The sequence below is a fragment of the Pelodiscus sinensis genome, chromosome 8 (genome assembly GCF_049634645.1).
Source record: "Pelodiscus sinensis isolate JC-2024 chromosome 8, ASM4963464v1, whole genome shotgun sequence".
In the NCBI taxonomy this organism is placed as follows: domain Eukaryota; kingdom Metazoa; phylum Chordata; order Testudines; family Trionychidae; genus Pelodiscus; species Pelodiscus sinensis.
The window spans coordinates 14432227-14458171 of NC_134718.1; the positions used below are offsets into that span (position 1 = coordinate 14432227).

General features: G+C 42.8%; 1 protein-coding gene across 1 annotated transcript in view; it reads left to right on the forward strand.

Annotated features, from left to right (window-relative positions):
* The window catches only part of SH2D4B (SH2 domain containing 4B), a 119065-nt gene continuing 93120 nt past the window's right edge, over positions 1 to 25945 (forward strand). Inside the window, exon 1 of the mRNA XM_075934799.1 lies at positions 1 to 53. The gene's annotated coding sequence lies outside the window, so the exon portion shown is untranslated. The remainder of the gene's footprint in view (positions 54 to 25945) is intronic.

The window sequence follows — 25945 nt, forward strand, 5'->3', positions numbered from 1 at the left end:
GTCATCGAGTCCAGCCCCCTGCCCAAAGTCAGCTGCTGTTTTGTATAAAGTTTGTAAGTAATCTGAAGGGCCACACCCTGTGCTCTGTTTTTATAGAAACTCTACTTTTGTTCTTTCTTGGTTCTTCTCCAGGTGTGGAAAAAGTCACAGGACTTGTTAAGTGTTTGGCACACTGGCCTATTGTTCAACTGAGTTCTAGTGGCACTGCATGAATAATAATAATCAGGTTGAATCCATAGTTAGAAATAGAGAGAGAGAGCGAAACCACAGCTCTGTAAACGAAAGGTAGGAAAGTTCACTCACTTGTATTAAAACTCGTCCCTTTATAATGTAGGTCAGGATTTGAAAGGCCCACTACCAATTGGAACAAAAATTGGTGTGCTGCCCTTTCTGACCAACTTGTCAAAGCTTTGACAAATGCTGCTGAACTATGCAGACTTGCACAGGCCCCAGAGTAATCAGATGGAGAACAATTGTGGCAGGGGACACAAAGGGACAGCGTTAAAGTGATCTTGTGTGTTGGAACTGCTGGTAGGCAAAACTAATGCTGAACTTTTACTAAGGGTGCACAGTGTTTCAAAACAGGGAATTCACCTAAAACCTTTCCTTGTGTTAGTAGAATGATTAGATCACTCTCTTATTTGAAATTCTACACTGCACAGAATTATTTTTTCAAAGTAATTCCTACAACTTTTTTCTTGAGATTCAGAATAACTGTCCTTATAGTTTAGTTTAAACTTACTTATTATAGGACTATTTCATTTTTGGGGGATGAGAACAGATGAATTATTTATTTCCACTTCCAGAAGTACCAGATCTGTCATCTGGAGGCATCTCTGCTGCAAGTTTGCTTTGTCGGTTAAAAATAAAAACGGAAGCTTTGGGTGTTGTCTTCCACAGTGCAAAAAGAGATCCATCAATATTCTTAACAGAGGAAGTGTGGTATAGTTGTTATAAGATGTGAGTGGCTGACTGACTAGTTCTTGTGTCTATTTACAAGTCTGCCATGAACTTGTCATGAACATGGGGAAGTCTCTTCCTCTGTGTCCTTTTGCTCCTCTGTAGATGAGCCTAAAAACATACATGCTTCCCAGGTGGATCAGCCGTCTTTTCATTAATGTCAGTGCTTGGAAACACTTTTATCAAAGCACCTAGAGAACTGTAAAGTATTCATACTGAAAAAGTATAGCAAACTGCCTGAGAATTGTAAAGCTCTTCATTGGCTTTGTTGATGTGCATGTTGGACTAATTACAAGAGCTACACTCACCCCAAAACTAGATCTCAAGAGCTAATGAATGTTGCAGTGATGCAAAGATTTAAGCCTCTACCAGGGTTCTAAAAGTTTCACAGGGCTCCTAATTATACAAATACAGATTTTTCTTCTCACTTACACCTGTGTCACTCTGTTGTCTCTACTCTATTTGTTGCAAACTGTCCTTACTGTTTAAAATCCTGGTACTCAGGCCATCACTCCTGACTTTCAGCAATGTAAATGAGAAGAGAATCAGCCCCTACCACCCATCTTTACTCATTTGTTTGATATTGTATTGTATTGTATTTTTTATTTCTTCAGCATAAAAGCCGTTTTCAAATAGACCAGGCAGCACCCATTTTCTTCAGAGCTTGCTATATTAAACCTCTAATTCTAGTTTATTTTTTGCATGGCGGTAGAACCTGATGTCATGACCCGTGTTTCAAAGTGCTGGCAATCTAGTTGGCATCTGCAGTCTCCCTGAAAAACGTGGAGAAATATAACCACAATAAAATAAATGTACCTTCATCCCACTTCTGCTCTCAGTTGGTCACTTAACTTCTCTCGATGAAGAATCTTTTTAGTTGCTTCCGCATTCTAGGCTACATGCTTTATAGTCTTTGAACCCAGCAGGGGCTGAAATGCACTATATAGCCAAGCAGTTACTATAGGAGACTGAAAGATGCTTTGCTAAGTGCCTTTTGCTAATGAGCTCCTGCGGCGTTAATGCAAGGAACAGAAGCTCTCCTGAAATGTTGACCTATAGTTGCCAAGCTCCAATCTTAAATCATTGAATTAAGTACATAGTGCGGAACAAATTAATAAAATAAAAACCCTCAGGGCGGGGAGAGAGTAACTGCAGAATCAGTCAGTTCTTCGAGCACATGTAGTGATGGGAATTTGGGATCCTTTTTGCTGCATACCTTCTATGTCCTTTGGAGAACAGATGGGTTTGCTGTCCCCAGATTATAAGAGCAAGCGTCTGGGTATGCACTAGAGATTGTGGAACAAAAAAGCCTCATATGCCTTTTTTTTTTGGCCTTCAAGATCGGCATCTTGCATAACTATTGCTGAACTGGAAAATTCACAATACAAGTTATAAATGGAATCAGCTCATTTGCTTTCCCTCATTTCTGCGTGCATTGGTGACTATGCTGTGAAGCAACATTCCTCCTCTGGTTGCCTTCTTGCATCTTTGAAGCACAGCTGACTTTAGCCCTTAGAGGGAGCCACAGCCTTGACTATTGCTGTTGGAAGTAAAAATCGGGTTGAACAACCAGTCTATCCATAATTAAAGGGGGGGGAGGGGAAATGTTCAGGGCTGTCTCTTTCCATTTTTCTAATTGACAGTGATGTCTGTGCACATCAGACACAGCGATGGTTTGTTTTGGTGAGTGCTCTAATCCGTTTGCTTCTCCCGATGACACTTTTTTTGTGAAGAAGGCCTTGAACAAAATGTGAATTTTTTATCTTTTTTTTTTCTTCAATAGTATCACCTTCTCCCGCCAACTACCCTTCCCCCAATCATTTTATTCTCTATTCCACTGGTCTTGCTCTGATGTTGACAAGCAGGACTTGCTGGCTCATAAATGCCATACAGACAATTACCTGCCTCCTCCCCCCCAAAAAAACCCCACCTGTCCCCCCGGGGATGAGGCTGCCAAGTTTGCTGCAAGAAAAATATCTGGGAGTACAGTACCTGCTTTTGTTGGCTTGGTTATTCTTTTTCTGCCCCCCTCTTTCACCGGGAAGCATGATTTGTCATCTTGATTTACTGTCTGTGATTGTAACTAAACACTCATGTAAACTGCATGGCCGAGGGAGGTTTATGAGGGTATGTCATAACCACTTACTGGCAATCATGTTCTGCTTCATCAGCACGTGTCTTGTGCAAAGGCTAGTTCTCTCTGGGATGGGTCTGTGCCATGGTCACAAGTCCTCCGTTCAGCCACGTAGAGAGAAGTAGCCTGACACGTTCCCTGCTGCCATGCCGAGGGACAACTTTAGGGATAAAAGGGGACCTCAGTCTCCAGCCAGCCCCAGTTGTGGGGCTGCCAAGTAGAAGGCTAGTGGTGGTGGCTGTTTCTGGGAGGCAAACAGTTGTCTGCAAAGCAGTGGTGCATAGGCCGTGAAATAGCAATCTGGTGGAAATGACTTTCAGCCATGACTCTGGCTGGATTTGAAAGGGGAAACTATGAGTGTGTTCACACTGCAATAAAACACCGTCTCAGCACCGCTGACTTGGGCTCTAGGGCTACAAAACCGCAGTGTAGATGTTCTACCTCAATTTGGAGCTTGGGGTCTGGGATCCTTCACTCCGTCGGTGGCCCGGGTGGGTGGGGGAAGGGGAGAGCAAAGAGGGTAATTGCCCTGAGGGCCTGGTGATTCAAAGGGGCCCAGAAAGGGCCTTCAGGTCCATCTGCTTCCCTGGCCCAAGCCTCAGGTCCTTTCCATTGCTGCTGGAGTGCCGAGTGGTGCATTCCTAGCAGGACTATGGGCTGGGGTGGGGGTGGGCTGTGCTCTGGGTCAGCTGTCCTCAGCCCCGCCCTTTCCACCCTCGGCACTACCCCTTCTGGGAGTGCAGAGCTGCCACCCCAACCCCACATTACCCGGGGTCTTCACGCTCCTGGGTCTGAGAAACTGGGCTCCAGCCTGAGCCTAAATGTCATTGCTGAACATCCCTTCTTCCTTTCCTAAGCTTGGCTTTGTGGGTGAGCTCTTCTTTGCAAAGGAAAGAGAGCAATGTTTGCCCCTGGCCCCCTGTTTGTTTCTTGGGAATTCTTCTTCTGCTCAATAGATGTCCTACTCCAGGACAGAGAAGTGCCTGGAATCCAGTACTGGCAAACACAAGCATTAAAATAATATAAAATCAGGCCCTGAAAATCATAGTAAAAAATTATAATTTTGACTTTATTTGCCTTCTGGCTTTCGATCTTTTGTGAGTCATGTTGTCAAACTTTTCTCCACAACCGTTAGGATTAGAAACTTGTTTTTCTTTTCTAAAAGGAAAGTGTAGATTCTGTTGTAGTTGCATGGGGCCAGAGTCTAGGGCACTAAGAAAACCAAAACATCCGCTAGCATGAGACTCATGATGATAATGAAATTGTGAGAATTGGCAAATCCATCTTGGGGAGGCTGATATCTTGTCAGAGGTTTGTCTCCGGCAGCATGGGGAGCACTTTATGTACTGCCTGCAGAATCACTTTGACAGCCTCACTAAAAGATGTGCAATACTTCTGTCACCTTGTCAAGGTCATGCCCTCAGTGAGCTCAGCCATGCTGTATTTGCTTGGTTCTCCTATCCCAGCTTAACCAAGGAAACTCTCCTAATGCCGCTGCTGGGGAAAGCGGCTACACAGATTAGGTCTAGTTAGGAACAATTCTCAGCCATGTGAGGAAATCAGTTACTTCTCCTCATTCATTTTGACTGAAAGCGTATTGGGGGTTAGACAAGTGTCATTAGTTTCTCTGAATTTGACTGCTACCTGGGGTAGCGAGGACAGGGGTAGCTTGCATGACCTTGCATACAGAGGTGGAAGGAAAACGTTCCCACAGTCCAGCTATGAAAGCTTATGACTAGGTGTCAGAACTGACTATCAGACTGCAATCAATCTCCTAGTCCTGGCTGAAAGCTTAGCAAAGGGGCAATCGGTTCATTCCTTAGGAAGCAGCAAGGGCCAAATTCTTATTCAAAACAAGTGAGAGTCTGAAAGGGGCTGTGGCAGCCATAACAAAACCATGACCCACTGGAGCCCTGGTAAGAGAGTAAATTCCGCTGACTGGCCTGAGTTACGTCTTAACACGCAATGTTATTCCTGCCACATGAGCCACTAGCCAGTGGCTGCTGCTTCATCACCCATTCCTTATTGCCACTAGTTTCTTGTGGGGTAGGGGAGCTGCTGCCTTTCATTCCTAATAATGCAGGACTCACTCCTGAAGGATGCTGAGTGCTTCCTGGAAGGAGGCTGGGTGTAGTCAGCTCCTAGGGAAGCCAGTAGGGCTTAGAGTACTGAGCTGCTCTGGTTTGACCCTTGAGCATGGTAGCTCAGTGGTAGCAGTCCAGGATACAAATCTAACAGGCAGTAGGAGAAAACTGTTATTCCAGAGATGGGGGATGAGCCTCTTGAGGGGAGTGTGTGTAAACAGGCACTCCCAGTAATTGGGGACTATCGCCAGATGTGGCGTAGTGGGGGTGCTGTTTCCTCTGTAACCTGGGATCCCCCTGCGTTGTGATTCCCACTGACTCACCAATATGTGTATTAACCCAGACACCTAAGCTCAGCCTGAGAAGATAACAGGGATTCCCAGGGGGAGAGACAAAGGGAGAGAGGCGGAGACCAACAGGAGGCTTGGGGGGAAGGGTCAGTGGCTGGCTGGGGAACATGAAGGAGGCAGCCTAAACTGAGGGCTGAAGGTCTAGGGGGGTGATGGCCCCCCCCAAACCAAGAGTTCTGAGGCATACTGGCCCAGGCTCCTGTAGCCACATCACATCTATGCTGTGCTGTAGCCTGGAGGAGCAATAAACCCTCTCTGTTCTCTGGCTGGCGGGGCTGCAGGATCTGGGGGAACCCTGATGCGGCATCACACCAGGTACTTCCCCTCTGTGTCTCCCAGAAAATGGAAGCACCATGGGGTTTGGGTAGAGAGAACAGGACTCAATGCAGCCCAGTTACTTTGTGTGGGTGTGAGTGTGGGTGGGTGTGGACCAAGTGCTGAGGTTCAGGGACTAGGGTCAGGTCTGCCAAGTATAAGGTCTCTTGCCTGACATGCATTCCTGCAGTTTGGCCTAAATGTCTTATTCAGCTGCAAACATGCAACTACAGGAGAAAGCGTAGTTTTAGACCCTCACTTGAATTAGTCAGGCTGTGTTTCTGCTTCCCTAGTATGTCTCAACCGGAATAGAAAGGGGTGTGGAAAGTAATGTGATCTCCATGACCAGAGGGGGTGCTGAACACAGTCAAATCTTCATGGCCATTCACTGGATAGCCTTTGTGCATTCAACACTGTTTTCAAATTGAGGCCTCTGAAACATGCAAAAGTGATGGAAAATTGTGCAAAACGTGAGTTTATTTGCATGTTGCTACAAATGCAGAAATGGCAGTGTTTGGGGTTTTGCTCAAAAAGGCCCCTTTTCTACTGAAAATGAACCAGCTCCCTAAAGAAAATGAACCCACTCAAGTGAAAATTGGCTTTGGAATTCGATTGGATTTTTTTAAACATAATGAAACTGCTGTTGGACCTATTACTAAATACTAGTGTATTATTGAGAAGAGGGAAATACCATTACATAGTAAAAAGTCACAATTTGCTTGAGCAGTAAACATATCTCTCCAGTCAAAGTGGACAAATGAATTAACACAAGAGGGTTACATAGTCCACGTGAACTGTGGAGAACTGCCTCTTGTCTAGTTAATATTAATTTGCTACTTATAATGTGATAAGAATCTCATGGTTTCAGTTGCATCTGCTTTTCCCTTTTTAATCAGTGTGCTGAATCGCCATGTCCGTTGGCTGTAAACGTGAGCGATGATGACGAGGGGGCTGGCACTCTTTACTAAGAGGGTCAGGAAGATTAGACTAGGAAATATAGTGCAAACTAGTCTTCTCGCTTATCAGAGATCAGGTCCCTATGGGAGCTGGAGTGACATAGATAGTGCCGGTGTAACTGTAACTTTTGGGTTCAGAGCGATGTCATGGCTAAAACACGACACCACAGGGAGTGCGCTGCGGCAGTAGGGGAACCTATTCAGTAGAAATAGTGCCGGAGCCTGTGCCTCCCTTTGCACTGAGGTTTCTTTGCTTATTCAAGAAGCAATTATTGCAAGCCCATTCTGGAACCTGCTGCTTTAACCTACTTTCAGTTAAGTTCATGCAGGTGGCCTCTCATTGTTCTCCTGGCCTTTTCATCCCCCTAGCCCCCATTCCTCACTCATCACCTGTTGTTGTCTTCAGTGCATGAGATGCCCAGGGAATTCTGTCACCAGCAAGGGAAGGGGAGCAGAGCATGCACGTGAGAAGAGGGACAGAAGAAGAATCCAACTCTCCCCAGGGCAGGTAGCTGTGAGAGTGTTCTCTGGATTTGGCTGCTTTGTGGAGTGCTGCAGACGCGGCTTTTTTGCCCCAGTGACGAGGCCTGTCGTGAGTGCCGTGCAAGGGGGTTGTGAGTCGCCATGCTGCAACAAATTTTGCGTGATATGTACATTGACCCTGAGCTCCTAGCGGAATTGAATGAAGAGCAGAAGCACATCCTCTTCTACAAAATGAGGGAAGAGCAGGTGAGGCGTTGGAGGGAAAGGGAAGAAAAGGAACCGAAGGAGGAAGCGGTGCTTAAAAGGACAGCGAGACTCAAGCCAAGTAAGCTTTTGTGGATGTGGGTGGAGAGGAGCCTATGTGCTATTGAGGAGCGGGATAGGCTGTGAGGCTTTCTGTAAATGGAAGAGGCCACTTGGGGTAGTGTTGCGAAGGGGCTATATCAGTAGAAAGGGCAGAAATTTGGCTCCAATGCTCTGCCCCCTGCTCACTGGCCAGTGTACCACAAGATGGGCAGTCCTATTGCTGCTATAGACCAGCAGTAATTTATTAAATCCAAAAGGCAGAACCAAGGGAGGAAATTTCTATTCAGATGCTTCCCTGAAGTACAATGCCTTCCAGTGCTATTTCTATAGCAAGACAGTTTGAGCACTGCCCAGGGGGGTACCTATGGTCATAACCTAGCCTTCTATCTGCCTGCCCTAAATTTTCAGAAGTGACTAATGATAACTGTGTGCATGGTTTCCAGACTCTGAGGGGTGTTGAGAGAATAAATATATGTAACCTTAAATGGAAAATGATATAGGATTGGAGAATTCTGGACTTCATGCTTGTGTGTGGAGACAAAGGATTCAGCATTGTCATTTTTGTGTAAAAGTGTTGTTGTGGGTTCCATGGGACTTTTTTTTCAATGCGTGTGAGCTGTGATCATTTCCTGAGCTCAGTCTTTTCCTCCACAACCCATCAGCCCTTTGCCAGTGTGGAAGATTTATCCAGCATCGCAGGGATTCAGAAAATATGTGAAGGCTCACAATTAGCTGGACAAACCTGAAGCCAGAATAAATATTTTCTTGAGTCACTAATTAGCTGTCTCTGTGCTTTGCTACTGCAGAATTCCAAGATAAGCAATGTGCTGCTTACGTTAAGACACAACAGGGCTACAAGTTCTGATTCTGGATACTAGATACAGGTTTCAGGGCCTAAGTGAGTGGGTTTGTACTTTAAGTAGCTTCCAGCCTGTTCTTCCATGGCACTATGGATGTTTTACACCTTTCAGGCTGGATCATGACTGTGTGCTTTACTCATAACTGATCCTGAAGACCTATTGGAATTATTGTAGAATCAGGCCCTGTGTAAAAGGACTGGATATTGACATACAGAGATATTCTTAAAGGAAAATCGAATGGGGAATGCAGATTCGCTAATATCCTGTGGGCTAAAATTGTTTCTACACTGTCTTCACTGTGAGTTCTTCTGGCAGAAAATATGCTAATGAGAGGCTCATTAGCATAAGTTGTGACATCATTAGCATATTTTCTGTTGTTTCTTTTTGCACAAGGGGTTTTTGTCTAGGTCCTCATTTTACTTAATTACCTACTTCCCTCCTGACTGAGTTCTTAAACACACCGTGTAAAGGATCTTCTCCTACAAAAGATGGCTGCTAGTCTGCTTCTTCCATACAGACACAAAGCTGATTACTTTGATTCATAGTGGAGGAAAAAATAGAAATGTAGCTCAGACCCACAGACCAAGACAATCTGCATTACAATCATTCTATGAGGAAGACAGATGCAGCAAAATCTAATGGCAAAAATATTTGACAGTTTGTCACTCTGACATCTTCATTTCCGTATTTAAATTATAATTTTTTGATTTACAAAGAATTTTGGGAAAAATGGCTCCTATGTTGCTTTTCTCCCTATAGATCGTGTCCGTGCATGGATGTGCACATGCACTCATACAGTAAAGCTACACAATGGCTCTGCTCCATTTTACACTCTTTCTCCCTTAAGATATCCTGATGGCTTTCCGGAAAATGTTCTTTCACTTTTAGTCAACACTTATTCTGCTGGGCAACCAGTTTTGCTGGTTCCTTGAGTATTGTAATAAAGGTCTAGCACATGAGAGAGCTGATAAGAGTTTGGACAGGAATTTCAAAAAGAAATAAGGGGAATGGGACTGAATGGGAGATAAGTGCCAAACTCCCTTAACTTCCTTTGCAAATGTTTGTTTGCTTGCCTCAAGCAGCTGACAAAGGTAAGGATACTAAATGTTGTAGTACTTTCATATGCTAGTCCATCTGTTAACTGTTCAGACTCACATGAGCTGGGTTTACTAGGCAGCAGTACAACCTAGTGTGTAGGGCTCTGAAGTCTTGGGTTCTATTGCTACCTCTGCTACTTGCTGACCTTGGGCAGGACACTTTCACTGAGCCTCACTTTTCCCATCTGTAAGAGGGGATGATGATACAGAGGTGCCTGGAGATCTTTGGATAAAAAGTGCTAAGTATTATTATTATGCAGATCTGTAATAAGTCCCTGGTCTCTCCTAGAAGCTGTCTCCTTGCAAGGAAAATGTTTCACAGTTCAACCAGATATGATGGGCGTGATGCAGGGATTACTGGGTAGAATTCTATAGTTTGTGTTGTGCAGAAGCTCAGACTAGATGATCTAGTCCTTTCTGGCCTTAAAATGTGTGAGTGTTAGGATCTTTGCCAATGCGCATTCTGGAATGTATTGAAATCTTTGGAGCACATTGTGTAGCAATTTGAAATTCTCTTCATTCTCCCGGTAGAATGCAAAAATTGGTTTTCAGTGCATGGGACATGCTCCATATAGGGGATTCCTCCTTCTTTGATCACCTTCCTGTGAAATTCGGAAGTGCCACAACCTCCTCCTTCAGGTCCCTTTCAGACTGAACATTTTGGGTGTGATGTCTTCATCTGCTTCCTTTGCCAAATGTCTGATTCTCTATCCCATATATATATCCCTGATATAAAGCCATTGTAACAGAGTTGAGAATCATAGCTTTCCTCTGTTGCAGTATAGTTAGTTTGACACCTAGAAGAGCTGTAAGAAATGGGTCTTGAATCTCTGGCCTTTTGGCCTTGCATGAGTCAGGATTACAAAGGTTTACACTGTACACACATTAAAAGCATGTAGGACAAAATTAGAAAGGTCAAAGCACAAAATAAGATTAAACTATCTAGGGACCTAAAGGGGAACAAGGAAACATTCGAAAAAAAGAGAAAGACCAACAACGAGGTTCATTCATAGCTCAGTGAGGAGTTATGAATGACAAACAACAGAAAATGCAGAAATGGATGAAGTGTTTTTGTTTTTTATTTCACTTTTTCACCAACAAGGTTAGCAATGATTGAAGGACTAACATAGTGAACATCAGCGCAAATGAGGTAGGATCTGAGGTGAAAATAGGGAAAGAACAAATTAATTCTTACTTAGAAAAGTTACATGTCTTCAAGTTGGCAGAGCCTGACCTAAATACATCCTAGAATATTTAAGGAACTGGCAGAAGAGATCTCAGCCATTAGTGATTATCTCTGAGATCTTGTAGGAGACCAGCGAGATCATAGAGAACTGAAAAAGAAGCAAATATAATACTTGCCTATAAAAGGAGTAATAGGGACAACACAGGCAATGATACGCTAGTCAGATTAACTTGGGTACCTGGAAAGATAAAAGAGCATATAAATCAGACAATCTATTTGTAAACAGCTAGAAGATAACAAGATGTTAAACAAGTCAACATAGATTTGTCAAGAACAAATCATGTCAAACCAGCCTAACATCCTTCTTTGACAAGGTAACAAGTCTGGTGCTTGGGGGAAGAGAGCCCTTGTGATGCATTTTGACTTTAGTGAAGCTTTTGATACTCCTTTCAGGTGGCTTTCTCATAAACTAGGGAAATGAAGCCTACATAAACTTACTCTAAAGAGAGTTGTGCCCACAAAAGCTCATGATACCATCTACATTTTTGTTAGTCTTTAAGGGGCTACAGGACTGTTTGTTATTTAAGTTTACTCTAAAGTAAGTGCACACCACCTAAGCTAGGAGGGCATATTGAATAGGGTCCTCTAGGAATCTGTCCTGGATCCGATTCTGTTCATATCTTCATAAATGATTTTAGCACAGAAAGTACTTTTATAAAGTTTGTGGATGATACCAACATGTGAGGGGTGGTAAGTGCTTTGGAGGACAAAATTAGGATTCAAACTGATCTTGAAAACTGGCGATATGGTCTGAAATAAATTCCTCAGGAGGTTGTGGCATCTCTCTAGTTCAAGGTTTTTAAGACCAGTTAGACAAACACTTTCAGGGATGGTCTAGATATTTCAGTCTCTCTCCAACTTATGAACTGGTTACGGACCAAGCAATTGGTCGTAACTCGGTTTGTTCGTAAGTCGGACCCCATTGAGTTACACGCGACCGCGCTGTTCGTAAGCGCGGGATCGCGTTCATAACTTGGGGTCTGCCATTTATGACCGTTTCAGTTGTAGCTGCGAACAGTCGTAAGTCGACTGTTTGCAACTCGGGGACTGGCTGTACTTAATCCCACTTCAGTGTGGGGAACTAGACTAGCTGACTTATTGATATCCCTTTCAGTCCTACATTTCTATGCTTTCTGTAAGTAACTTTAGCTATAAGATTTATACATAAACTATTGTATCTTATTCTGGCATTCCGCCCAGCCTCCACCCCGGAATTAGGATTGCTACTTAGAAACTCAGGTTTCATCTACACTGCAGGTTTTTTGCACAAGAAGCCTTTTGCGGAAGAGATCTTCCTCAAAAGCTTCTTGCACAAAAGTGCGTCCAGACATCAAAGCGCATTGCAAAAGTGATGTGCTTTGTGCAAGAGAGCATCCACACTGCATGGACACTCTTGTGCAGGAAAGCTCTGATGGCCATTCACAGAATGGCCATCAAAGCACCTATGCTTTTGCCGATTGGGGTTTCTTGCACAAAACCTCTTCTGGAGCATCCACACCTGCCTTTTTGCACAAGAGCTGTAGCGCAAAAAGGAGTTATGCCTCGTGGGGAGAGGAATAACTCTACCGGCAAAAGCCCTCTGTTCTGCCACTTTACTTGCACAAAAACATGCTTGAGGTGTAGAAACTCTGGTGGTTTTTGTGCAAAAACCTTGTAGTGTAGATGTAGCCTCAGTTTCTTGATTGCAATCTAATAGTATTGGAGAGGAAGGAAAGATGAGATAAATAAACTAACCTTAGCTAGCAACCTTACCTCTTTGGGTGGGAATGTGGTAAGAGATTGTAGGGTACACAAGCTAAGGCCTAGTAGCCAGTGCTTGTATGATAAGCCCATGTAACAAGCAGTGTTCTAGGAGGTGTTTTGGGGGGCTTGAATCTTTCTAAACTAAGCCAGCCAGACACTTGGGAAAGAATTCACTGTCGTAACTCAGAGCCCTCTCTGTGGAGTCATTGGAGATATTTGCTAATAGTGACTGCAGGCTGAATACAATGGCTCACCTCACAATACCAGCCCTTCCATAAATGTATCAAGCTGAGTCTTAGAACAAGATTGGTCTTTTTCTGCTACTGCTCCTCTTGGAAGGCTGTTCCAGAGCTTCACTCCCCTGATGGTTAGAAATCTTCATGTAATTTCAAGTCTAAGCTTATTGAGGGCCACTTTATATCCAAGTGTTGGCACAAGAATATATCCTCTGATGTATTTATAGAGTGATCACATCTCTCCTCAGCCTACGTTTGGCTAAGGAGCTTGGCCTAAAGTCTCCTCTTGATAGGTCAGTTCTCTATTCCTCTGATTATTCCAGAAACCCTTCTTTGAACCTGTTCCAGTTTGAATGAATCTATCTTAGCCATAGATCAGAATTGCACACAATATTCCTAATAAGACCTTGCCAGTGCTTTGTATAATGATAACAATAACATTTTGCAATCTGCACTGGAAATACCTCACCTGATCCATCCTTGGATTGCATTAGCTTTTTTTCATGGCTGCATCACTTTGACTAATATACCCGTGTCTTTCCCCTCCTCCTCTGTTGCTTCCAGCGAATGATTTTGTGCCTTACATTATTAAATTTCTTCTGCTTTCTGTTGCTCCAGTTTTCAAGGTTGTCCATATCTTCTTGTATGATGCCAAATCACCAACTAAGTAAACTAGGTTTTATGCAGCTCAGTCAAAGCATGAAAGAAACTATGTCCACTTCTGGGAACTGAATTATAAAAGAATAACACATTCATACATCAAGGAATAGGGAATGATTTAGTTCTTAAGAACAGCACAAGTTTAAGCAAAATGGCTGAAAGTTATATATTTTGCACAACAAAATATATTTAATTTCTTAGATAATCAGAGTGACTGCTCTTTCTTTTCTTTCTTTTAAATTTTAGTATGGTGGTGAATGTAGTTTGGACCATCTGATATCCACTTGGTACAATGGACAAAGTCAACCATGTGTTTCCTTAAATCAGGGTGGGCAATAAGTGACCCGTGGGCTGGGCTGCAGGTGCTTTATCTGTGTGTTCACAGATATGGCCTCTTGCAGATCCCATTGGTCACAGATTGCTGTTCCAGCTGGTGGGAGCTATGGGAAGCAATCTCCCAGTCTGCACCCCTTCCTGCAGCATCCAATGGCCGGGAACAGTGATCCACAGCCAATGGGTGCTGCAAGCAGCCATACCTGCAAAAAGTGTCAATGGCCTGTCATGGGCTAACCCTGATGAACCATTTCTGGCTTATTGCCCATCCCTGCTTTGAATGAATAAAAGGGGGTTACAATGCTCAGCCTGCCAAGCAAACTGATGGATTGGATTAATATTTGTACGTGCTTTCTAATGAATGTTTTCTGTACGGCAGGAGGAATTCATATTAGTCATCTCTCTCATAGCTGTAACATGACCACTCTAGTGGCTTCCCTATTAGCCATCTTTGCCCAAGGAAGTCTGAAGACTGCAATAGTTACAGTTCAGGACTGCGATGTTCTAACGGGGTAACTGAAACTTTCACTGTGTTAGTCACATCTGTGCCTGACTTTGGCCAACAGTGACAGTCCTTTCCTTTCAGCGGGTGCTACATTCATGAGCTAGTTCATAATAATTTCAAATAAAAATACATATGATATAAAATTAGTTGGGTGTATGGTGGAGGTTACAGACTTCTAATGAGAGGGCTCCTAATAATAATGTAGCCAATTTCTGAGAAGTTTATGTTCTAGAGCCAATTTACTTACCAACTTCTCCTTGAGGGGTTCTTGCAGGGACATATTTCCCTCCATGGAAGTTTACAGAATTTGCTGTGCCAGGTTGTCTGTTTGTTGAGTGCTAATAGCACTAAAAGAAGTCACCTTGAAGCGTCAAGGTCCCTTTGGGATTTGCTTGGGTTGACTGACAGCTGTGCCGTTTGCAAAGAAACATATTTATTTGATTAGGCAGCAGTCCTGTAACCATCTCAGCTGAATTGGGACTAAGCAAAGGACCCTGCCACTTTCAATGTAGACTTCTCTGAAGTATCCAGGGCCAAGGTTGCATGGACCTGCTGGAATGTTAGCAATGAGATTTCTAAAACTCTTGATAATTGAGAAGCTGAAGGACAGGCTTGTGGGAGAGGAGAGAATGCTGCTTTGCGGCTACTTTATTTTGACATAAATTTGTTGTAAGCTTCAATGCATGAGGCTAAGTCAAGAACTTTCTAACAGCTGCACTGCTATTCTCCTATCCTTAACAAGCATAGCTAGGAATAGATCGGCTGAACTTATTACTGTAGAGCTGGAAAATAACTCCCTTATCTAAAGACTATTAATGTTAGAAAGTCACTGGATGAAGGCATGTCATGGTAAACAAAAATTCCTACTTTTTCAAGCTGGTAGTTGGAGGATACAACATCATAACATATGGGTGGTGGGTGGGAGAGGAGAAGTGAGAGTGTCAGCAATACAGTGTACCCTCTTTTATTTCCCCAGGATTGCTATAGAAAAATACCTTGGACACTAAAAATACCTGTGTGTCTAGACTACAGGGTTTTATTGACCAAAAAGTGGCCTTTTGTCGATAAAACTAGACCTGCGTCTACACTACCACCGAGTTCTGTCGACATAATGTCAACAGAACTCAGCAGTTTTGTCAACGGCGATAAACCTCATTCTACAAGGAATAATGCCTGTTGTTGATAGAGTTCTGTCGACAGAAGGTGTTATTGCATCTACACTGTCATGTCAACAAAGCAGCTTGCTTTGTCGACAGAACTGTCTGTAGTCTAGACGCTCTTTGTCGATAGAAGCTTTGTCGACAGGATCTGTCGACAAAGCCTCAGTCGACAAAAGCCTGTAGTCTAGACATATTCTAAGGTTTTATGCATTGAACTCTCATTTGTATATTTGCACCTAACTTTCATTGACTTCTGTGGGAGACTGGTGCTTAAATATCTTTGAAACTCTGAGCTGAAGAACCTGATTTTCATTTGTCTGAAGGCTGATTTGTATAAACTATTAAAGATGCTTTGAAAGAGTCATAAATGTAATTATACAACATCTGATCTGCCAGTAAGGCTGAAAATCAGACTTGAGTCCCTTTAAAGCTTTCAGAACCAAAATCAGCAAAGAACTATTACCATTTCCAAATCAGATGCAGAAGAAATGTCACCAGAGTTCTCAAGAGGAACCAGATCCAACACACATTGAAGCCAAAGGAAACCTTGCCATTGACTTGAATGAGAGTTGGTTCAGTCCTTAGATCTCCACCATAAAGGGAGGAATATAATGAGACTAGTTAGAGATTTTGATGCAGTCAGATTTGAACCCGAGAATTTATTCATCCTTGAATTCAAACCCTTATCTAAACTGAACTTGTATTCTGAACTGAATCATTCTTCAGATAGATACCAAATTGTTGCAGAACGTGCAACATAAATACAAAGAAATAAAACTCAGCTTTCTTGAGCAATGCCAAAAAATGCTGAGGTCATGCTTGCTTTAAGAAATAAGCCCATCAGATTTCACAGTGGTAATGAATTATCTTTTTTTTTTTTTGTAATTGATGTTCAGTGATTGCTGGGTATCTGTCATGCATTTCACATGAGGCATTTCAAGAATTTGACATTTTAATTTAGCCTTTAATCCCAAAAGGGGGGCTGCCATTTATGGGGCATGATAAATGTTGTATCTGCTGGTATTTACCAAATTGTGTTATGGATTTTTGTATTTTGGAGCCATGATCTCAGTTCAGATGTGGGTTGGGGGAGAGATTAAATTGAGGTTTTTTTCAAACCATCTTTCTGCTTCTCTCATCCTGAGCTCACCAGGATCTATTATAGTCTCCAATATAACTTAGATATGCGTCAGCTAGTCTGGCAGCTGAAGATCAGCCAAAATGCTGTGCTTCTCGGTTTCGACCCTTCCTTCCCAACACCTCCACAGAACAGAGTGGGAGTGACTTAGCACCAGCTATGCTGCCTTTATTCCACCCGAAGATTATTCTGCATCTGGGGAATCCTCAGTCATCCCTATCTCTGAAGCATCTGACAGCGGCTGCTGTCAGAAATGGGTTTTGCACTAGATATACCAGGGTTATGTTTATGGAAATAGAGACACCGGTACATAGCAATTTGCCACAGTCCGTTGCTAGGACTAACTGGACATTGCAATGTTCAGGCAGGCTATTTTATAAATGTGAATACTCTGGCTGTTAACCCTCTGGAAACAAGATGAGGCTGTAACGGTCTGAGCACAGAAATAATTGATGTGGAAAGAGAACAATACTGCAGCCAACCACAGAACGGTATTTACCAAAGTGAATTAAATATTTCTCCCCAATTTTTTCCCCTTTTCTTATATAAATGGTTGACTATTTACGGCCTGAAAGGGACCGCATGTAGTTACACCGGGTTTTTAGCTGTTGTGAGGTATAGAGAAGCTGTGCGCATTAGTGTGTATTATTCAACATCAAATCTTATGGGTAAGATCTTTGATACTGTCTGGTGCTCCAAGTCACAAACCACCTAATTCGGTGGTTTATTTTCTATAGGGGTAACTTCTTCTTCCCTTCTAACAGGGATGGAGACCTGAAACCACGTTAGTATGTTTGCCCTTTCTGAGAAGATACAAGTAAAAGTTCAAGTGGAAAATACTTCTTTTAGATGGGATCACAATATTCCCCTTTGTGCTTACAAATATTCGTAAGTGATTAGTACTGACAGGTCCATGTATAGTGGATGGGCAACTAATTTACTTTCTAAAGCACAGGTATTACAAAGTGATCAATATGCCTATGTAAGTTCTGGATATAACCTCCCAGTTGAAAGTATATGTATATCCAGAATGAAAATGGTGTGATGATGAAGCATAGCCAGAGGTAAGTAAAATGTTTGGAGTCACATTGGAGACCAAATTAAAAAATACTAGACACTTTTTGATGTTTCTTTAAGGGTGCATATTTGTTAGTGTAGAAAACATGAAAAGGTATGTGACTAGCCCTTCCTGCCTCCTTTTTGCCTTTGTGTGTGCATTATATACCTATTTGACTGTAAAGGAGCAAACACCACCTCATCCTGTAGGGCTATACCACAGCATAATTATTTCCATGGCAACAGGCAGTGATTTCACATATAAAGGAATATGATTTTGTTACATGATCAAGACACGACATAAGAATCTGAACTCTAAAGATCTGATGTTCAGAAGTGCTGAGACACAGTAATCCCCACTGATGTATTAATACAATGCATTTAAATTCCCACCTTCTCAAAAGGAAGCAAAACAGCACAGCACTGAGTGGGTGTTAGATTTTTTCCTCCCTGTTAAGCTGATTTTAAAAAAGCATGTGTCTTGAAGCTGCTCCAAGTTTTGGAGTATCATCCTGGCAGAGAGGCAGTTGTGATCAGTGAGCAGGTGTGGAAGACAAATGGAATTTATCCTAGTGACTCCATAACTTATTACATGGCTCTGCGTTTTTCACAAGAATATCAGTCAGAGAAATTGGGCGGTATATATTGCAACATGAATTCCAGCAACTGCTTCTGTGAAAAGTGTTTCCATATCAGCCACCTCTTTCTCCCCATCCCCTGCACACCCAGTCACTCAGCAACATTCACTTTTAAACAATGTTTTCTAGAGTTCACCAGTTCTTGAGATGCTGGATGGAGCCTAAAAGACCCACAACAGCAATGGCTCCAGAGCTTCTGGACATCACTTCCCCACCTGCTTAAAGTCTGGTCTGGGCTGGAATAGAGGGAGACTGCCAAACAAGCCGATAGGGAGGCTTCTGATGGGGTGATATATACGGACAGTTAGCTAGCCCATTGACAAGCTAGAACTGCTTATGTACATGCGTGCTCTGTCTCTCACACCGGTGACATGGCACAGCCTGACCTATTTACAAAGGGGCTAGGGTTAGTTTCCCTTTTGTTGCTTTTGAGTTTGGGAGGTGAGAGCATAGGCGAACAGCCCATGGAGTCTGTGGAAACCAGTGGTCAGAGAGTCAGACAACCAACCTGGTGCCAATGTCCTAAAGCTAGACATTACCTTCCCAGAACCCTGGCCCAGGGATCCAAGAGAGGACTGTGCCCTTCCCAGGGAGAAAACACTCTAAGGGTACAACTACACTGCAGTGAAATTTCGGGATACCAGATGGCCAAATGGGTTAACATTTTATTTAATTCAGTTGCATGTACAACCTCAACTCTGCCCCTTCTTGCACAGGCATTGTAATAAAAGTTTCAACTGTATATCTCATATTGTGTGTCACCTTACTTGAGATGCATGAGCTATCATCCCATATTAGAAACATGATTAGCTATAACTGTAATAAGACACTTTGAAACACTTACAAATAGGGGCAGGTGAATAATATTCACTGAATATCTTTTTCATAGACTTTTTTCTGGTTAATAATGTATATCTGTGCAGGCATAGTTATAAAGTCGAGTATGTCCTGGGACTAAAAGAATGAAAAACAACCTGTCTAGCAAAAATACTTTTGGACAGATTTGTAAAAACATAGGCGTTCTGTATCTACTAGATTAAAGTAAGGAAACTAAAAGTGAGAAAATTCTCTTTACTCTGTTCTTCTCACATCCTCCCAACCTGTGTGGATCAACCACAGATATTTTGTTGTGTTTATAATGCTATTGGAAATTGTCAGATGATGCTATGGCAGATGGTTGCTGGCTCTGTTCATCTGAATATAAAACCAGTTAAGAAAGATACTTATAGGGAGCTGTGTCACAGTTCTTTTTAGAAGCTGAGCACCTCTCTCTTCCTGACTGGAATAATTACTTCGAATTGTGGCCTATAGATTATACCTAGGCTAATAAGCCAAACATTACCTGGTGCCAATAAACAGAGCATTTTAGGCTACATCTATGTTACACTCCACTGATGGCAACTTTGCCTGTAGCAAGAGTCTTTCCCTGCAGTGGGGGGTAAAGGTCCCAGCAACAGGAAACTACCCTTCTAAAGACAACAGTGAAGGCAGGGAGGACACAACCAGGGAGGGTATGTACTTTGGTGTACACACCCGTCAGCCGTGACTTTACTTGCCGAAGACATGGCCTGCTACCTACACGGCTATTTATACCCATGCTAGGGGGGGCTACGCATGTGTGGAATTGCTGCCAAAAGACACACGTAGTCTGGGGTGTGAATGGCAGCTCATGTAGCTGTTTCAGCACTAGCTGTAAATAGAGGTAAGGATGGGCTTCAGTGCTGGCTGCTTCAGTCCCCTCTCCTCCCTGGGTAGATACTCATTTATGCAACCCATGCCATGAAGCGCCCATCATAGTTCTCAGGGAAACCTGGATTGTGAGTCACATCGATTTTCTCCAGCTACTCCCCTCCCCAAATTGCACCAAGAGAGAATCTTTTTGTGGTCTCTGCATGTCAGCCACTCAAGCGCTCTCCTTCTTCCTTGCTGTTTAACCAGAGGCACGCCCAGTCTCCAAGTCCCCAATACTGGGGCAGTGTGCGCCAATTGACCAGTTTTCCCTTAAACCATTGTGCCCATAATCTATGCTGCTCTTGTGAGTAGTTACAGTGTAACACAGGTAGGCTCATTTAAGGTAGGCTAAAGATGTAACTAGAAATGAGAGCCCATGACATACATAAATGGCTTGAATACAAAACCAAGCGTAAAACATGAACCTGGGTCTGCATTTCCGAATAGTTCTCTTTCCTAGCTAAAAGTGAGTTTTCCCCCAGAAGTTCAGGCTTTTGCAGATCTGTCTGGTTTCACAAGAACCAGGACACACATGATCATGAAAACTGTTCTGCCCTCAATAAGTTTCCAGTAGTGAATGGATCCAAAGTGCGTCTCCTGTCTCTGTTATACTGAAAACAACCTTTTGTTGCTATTCATGGCCGGGGCCATGTTGAAGTTATCCTCTTGCAAATCCAGGAGGTATTGTTTGTTTGGTGGAGCCTTGCTCCCTCCCCAGACAAGTCAACAAAGCCTTGCATTACCTTGCTGGATAACTAGGAAGTGACCATTCTCTCTTTTCTTGAATGGGTGATCACCAAGGGTGTGTCTAAATGACATGGCTCTGTCAACGGTGCCATATAGATTAGGCAGGACAACAAAGAGAAATGAAGCGGCGATTTAAATAATCGCTGCTTCATTTAAATCAAAATGGCCCCCACGCTGTGCCGATCAGCTGTTTGTCGGCACAGTGTGGCAGTCTAGATGGGGATCTGCCGACCCCAGAAACCTTCGTCGGCAGATCCTTTATGCCTTGTGAAATGAGGCTTACAGGATCTGCCAACGAAGGGTTCTGGGGTCGGCAGATCCCCATCTAGAGTGCCGCGCTGTGCCGACAAACAGCTGATCGGCAAAGCGTGGCAGCCATTTTGATTTAAATGAAGCAGCGATTATTTAAATCCCCGCCTCATTTCCCTTTGCCAAGTAAACTAATCTACATGGCTCCATTGAAGGAGACCTGTAGTTTAGACATACCCTAAGGCACATGCCTTCCTGGTAATTAATTTCTACTCTAAGTCCATTAAGCATCCTTGTAATATATTTTGTATTATTTCTTAAACAATACATGTGCATACTTCTAGCAATGACTGAGTCTGCACAAGTTATGAGCTTTCTGGTGATACCCCATGTGATATCCCTCATGGATAAATACCCTGCAAGATATGGATTTTGTGCAGTGATTTTGTCAGGTCTGAGGAGAGCTGTGTACAAAGAACAGGGAATCTTTTGCCAAGGGGTTGTTGTGCCACAGCCTCATCTTTATTTTTAGCAAGCTATGGTATAACTAGAGTTGGTATAGCTACAGGAACTACCATTCATACCCCAGGCTGTGTTGCAGAGATAGCCTTAGGTTATCTTTATTATCCTCCCCAAGTACACTTCAATTAATAGCTTGTGAAATAAATTTGGAGGGGTGGACATTCATGGGATCGACTTTGTCACAGCCTCCCCATCCTTGATGAAAATTGGCTTATGAATATGCATAACTCAGATGCTTTATGCAAAATATATCATATCACGTATATATTTTAACATTATAATCTGCTGAATCTGTATATCTTGTTGTGCATATATCATTCTTGTATGTGAAGTCAAAAATATGAAGTATGGATCTGTTTATAGTTCTAAACGTGCTACTGAGAGCCATTACTGATATGTAGGAAACTTAATGACTCAGTACTCAAACAAATGACCTGTGAATAGTTTGTTTATTTACTGGCTCTGCAGCCATGGAGCCTTGCGCCTCTGATTGGCTGCGGTTTGCCATTTCAAGCCAAAAGGAGCCATGGGAAGGAGTGTCCCAGGTCATGCCACTTTCCGTGGCTTCCCTTAGCTGCAAATGGCAAATCACTGTCAATGAGAGCCACAAGGCTTTGTGGCTGCAGAGCTGGTAAATGAACAAACTGGAGCAGCCCGGTAGCAGCTTTCTCAGAGCAGATCTGCAGACCACTGTGAGAGACACTGTCCTAGGTAGACATTTGACCATGCCTCCTGGTACTGGAATCCACTTTGAATCTGGTATTTTTCTATGGGAATGGAGGGTTTCCCATGGGGAAAATCTATTTAAGCAATGGGAAGAAATCAGCCTTTGTCTTCAGCTGGTATTTGAAATTACCTGGCCCACTCTAAGAGGATACTTGAAGAACTCTGAAAAGCTGTAGACCCAAGCCAGAGTAAAGATCAATTCTGACTTGAAGCTTTTACCTGAGATAAAAGCAGCTGTTTAGGGTAAGAATTTGCATATAACAAGTTTCTTAGTAGATTAGAAGTAGCTAAGCAGTTTTTTTGGGTTCATTTTAATTTAGCAACTTACTTTGATCTGACTGTTTTCACTTGCAACTTCTTAAATCCGGCCATTTGTATTTAATAAAGTCACTTTTGTTTATTATCAAGCCCAGTGTAAATAATTGTTACCTGTGGGGGGAGCAACCACTGTGCACGTCTCTCTTTCACTGATAAAATGGGTGGACCTCATGAGTTTTCACTCTATAAAACTTTTACACAGGGTAAGATGGATTTTTTAGGGGTTTTGATCCCTTTGAGGGTTAGTTTCCTTGCACTGAGCTCTTAGAGCTGAGCCCTCCCAGGGCTGAAATGGTTCTGTGTCTGTGTTGCTCTGCATGGGGATGGTAACCCCAACTCTGTGCCCTGTCTGATGGAGACCAGTGGATCTGACCTACCAGGACAGGGTTTTGGCGAGCCCTAGAGAGCAGGAAGGTGGGTGTCTGTGGTCTGATCAGCACACTGGAGACCACTTCAAGGGGATTTCTGTGATCCAACCTGTCACAGAGTCCAACCCACAACTTCCTGCATCTTTATTGCTATTCTAAAATTCTATGCAATGTGTGTGCTGGGCAGGACTGCAGCCAGTGAAACTTGGACTGGAATAGCATTTACCCTGCAGATTTTTGAAATCCAAGCAAAAACCTTTGAAGAAGATGTAAAAATCGTTAGCTCTGAACAGTGTGTGAAAGCGGGTGATTAAATCTTATGCAAAACACAGACTGTGCTTTAAAGTATATCAGGTATCTCAAGTCAGAAGGAGCAAAAACAATCCCCTGGAAACGATGGTATATCTTGAAACTACAAAGGGAAATCAGGCTGATCAGCCAGTCCTATGCGAGAGAGCTGAATGCTGATACAGCCTATTACAAATGCAGAATAGGTTTCAGGAGAATTTAGTTTCCTCACAGTAACTGTAGCAGAGAAGGGAAAACAAAAAGGAATACTTTATACAGAGATGTGGGTCAAAGAGTGGCTTTATGAACACAAGACTTCCCAATGGCAAAAGAGGGGGAGTTATTTGCTGTTTGGGGGACATCATAAAGTGTCATTTATTAATGGCATCAGGGTAGGAGGCCAAACAATAAAGAAATTAGGAATTAACTGTGGCAACACAGGGCTTTATTTTAAAAGGTTATTAAACAGAGTTCAAATTTCATTTCATGTGGCTGGGATTCTATATCAGCAGTGCCCTAACACTTTAAAGCTAGAATTTTAATTAGTCTGTTGTATTCCATGGGATACAATGGCAGAAGGGTTACCTGCACGCTCCTGCTTTCTTTGCTAGGCTTAGCACGCGGCCTGTGGCTGAGTAACAGCATAGCTGGGAGACTTGACACCAAATTGAGCTCTGAATGGACTTTGGCGTGGGCCCCTCACAGAAACTGGAGATAGATAACAAATGGGAATTGTCAGGGATGCCATAATTGTTACGGCAATGACAAATGAGCCTGCATACAGGAAGCTGACTCCAGCAATATTCCATCAACTGCTGCCTCTGTTTTAAACTGCTTTTAATTAGCAGCATGCATGCAAATGAATCCAGATTAAAACCAGAACACCTATAAAAAGAAAACTATGCTTCTGCACACCTGCCCTGCTTCATCGAGGCAGTGTAATAAGACTTATTTTTCATGCTAAATCTCATTTGCAGCATCAGAGTTGTAGCTGGTTTAAAATGTAAGTCAGATATCGCTATATCAATACAAATCAGTTTGCCTTCTCCCCAACCCTGTTCAAATGGTGCTTATGCCTTTCCTTTAAGGAGCCTAATAGGAAATATGGGAAGTTCTATCACTGCTCAGCCATAACCCAAATATCAGCTTGAAGGTCAAGTACACTTTACCATAGCCTAAAAATCACATAGTGGCGTTCTCTCTCTCTCTCTACACACATACAATGTTCCCTATAAGATGAGTGCTTGGGCAGCCATCCAGAAGAGATTGAAATGCTGCCCAACTGATTAGGTTCCATGGCTGGCAGCATGTGTTTCTACTGCTGGTGCACATTCACACATGCTTTGGTGAACATAATAAAATGTATTCCTCACATGTGGAAGATAAAAATTAGAGGGAACATTGTGTGTAGATGTGCGTATACATAAGATGGCAGTTTGATCAGTAGAAACTGATTTATAAATGAGAGCTTTGCTTTTTCAGGCCTTGGTTTATGTTTTCTTTGCTGTGAACTCAAGCCAGAAACAAGTTCCTTTAATCTATCACACAAGCTACTGTATAAGTACAAGCAAATGCTACAATTCAAAATGACATGGTTCTGTATGTTTGTGATGATCGGTAGATACATATTTTCCATGCATATTAAGTGTAGCTTTATATCTCCTGGCAACCCTTTGGTGTGGCAAATTTTGGATACAGGTGTGCTACACCAAGAGGTGCTAAGAAAAAAATTCACTGCCCTGTAAGCAGTAAAGATCTTGCAGTAAGTGGAAGGCTGAACTCTGTGAATGTTACTTGCAGCAGACCTATGGAGGAGTAGAGAAATCTGTACATCAGACATAATTTTGCTTTACAGAAGTTTATTGAGGCCCTGTGATGTGCGAAGTTGCCTTAAAGAACAACTGATAGAGGACTAATTTTATTTAAAACATAGAGTCTAAGTACCAGAGAGAGAGACTACTAGACCAATAAGGTATCCAGTCCACTTTTCTCATGCAGGCTTTTTTCTAACTGTACATTTGTTTCAAGGGTTCTGCTGCCAAGTCAAATTCATATACTGTAAGCAGATGAATCATAGAATCATAGAATACTAGGCCTGGAAGGGACCTCGAGAGGTCATTGAGTCCAGTCCCCTGCCCTCATGGCAGGACCAAATACTGTCTAGACCATCCCTGATAGACATTTATCTAACCTACTCTTAAATATCTCCACAGATGGAGATTCCACAACCTCCCTGGGCAATTTATTCCAGTGTTTGACTACCCTTACAGTTAGGAACTTTTTCCTAATGTCCAACCTAAACCTCCGTTGCTGCAGTTTAAGCCCTTTGCTTCTTGTTCTATCCTCAGTTTCTCCCTCCTCCTTATGATAGCCTTTTAGATATCTGAAAACTGCTATCATGTCGCCACTCAATCTTCTCTTTTCTAAACTAAACAAACCCAATTCCTTCAGCCTTCCCTCATAGGTCATGTTCTCTAGACCTTTAGACTCATAGACTCATAGACTTTAAGGTCAGAAGGGACCATTATGATCATCTAGTCTGACCCTCTGCACAGTGCAGGCCACAAAATCTCACCCACCCCTCCTAGAATAATCCTCTCACCTATATCTCAGATATTGAAGCCTTCAAATACTTTGAAGACCCCAAGATGCAGAGAATCCTCTAGCTGTGATCTGTACCCCATGCTACAGAGGAAGGCGAAAAACCTCCAGGGCCTCTGCCAATCTACCTTGGAG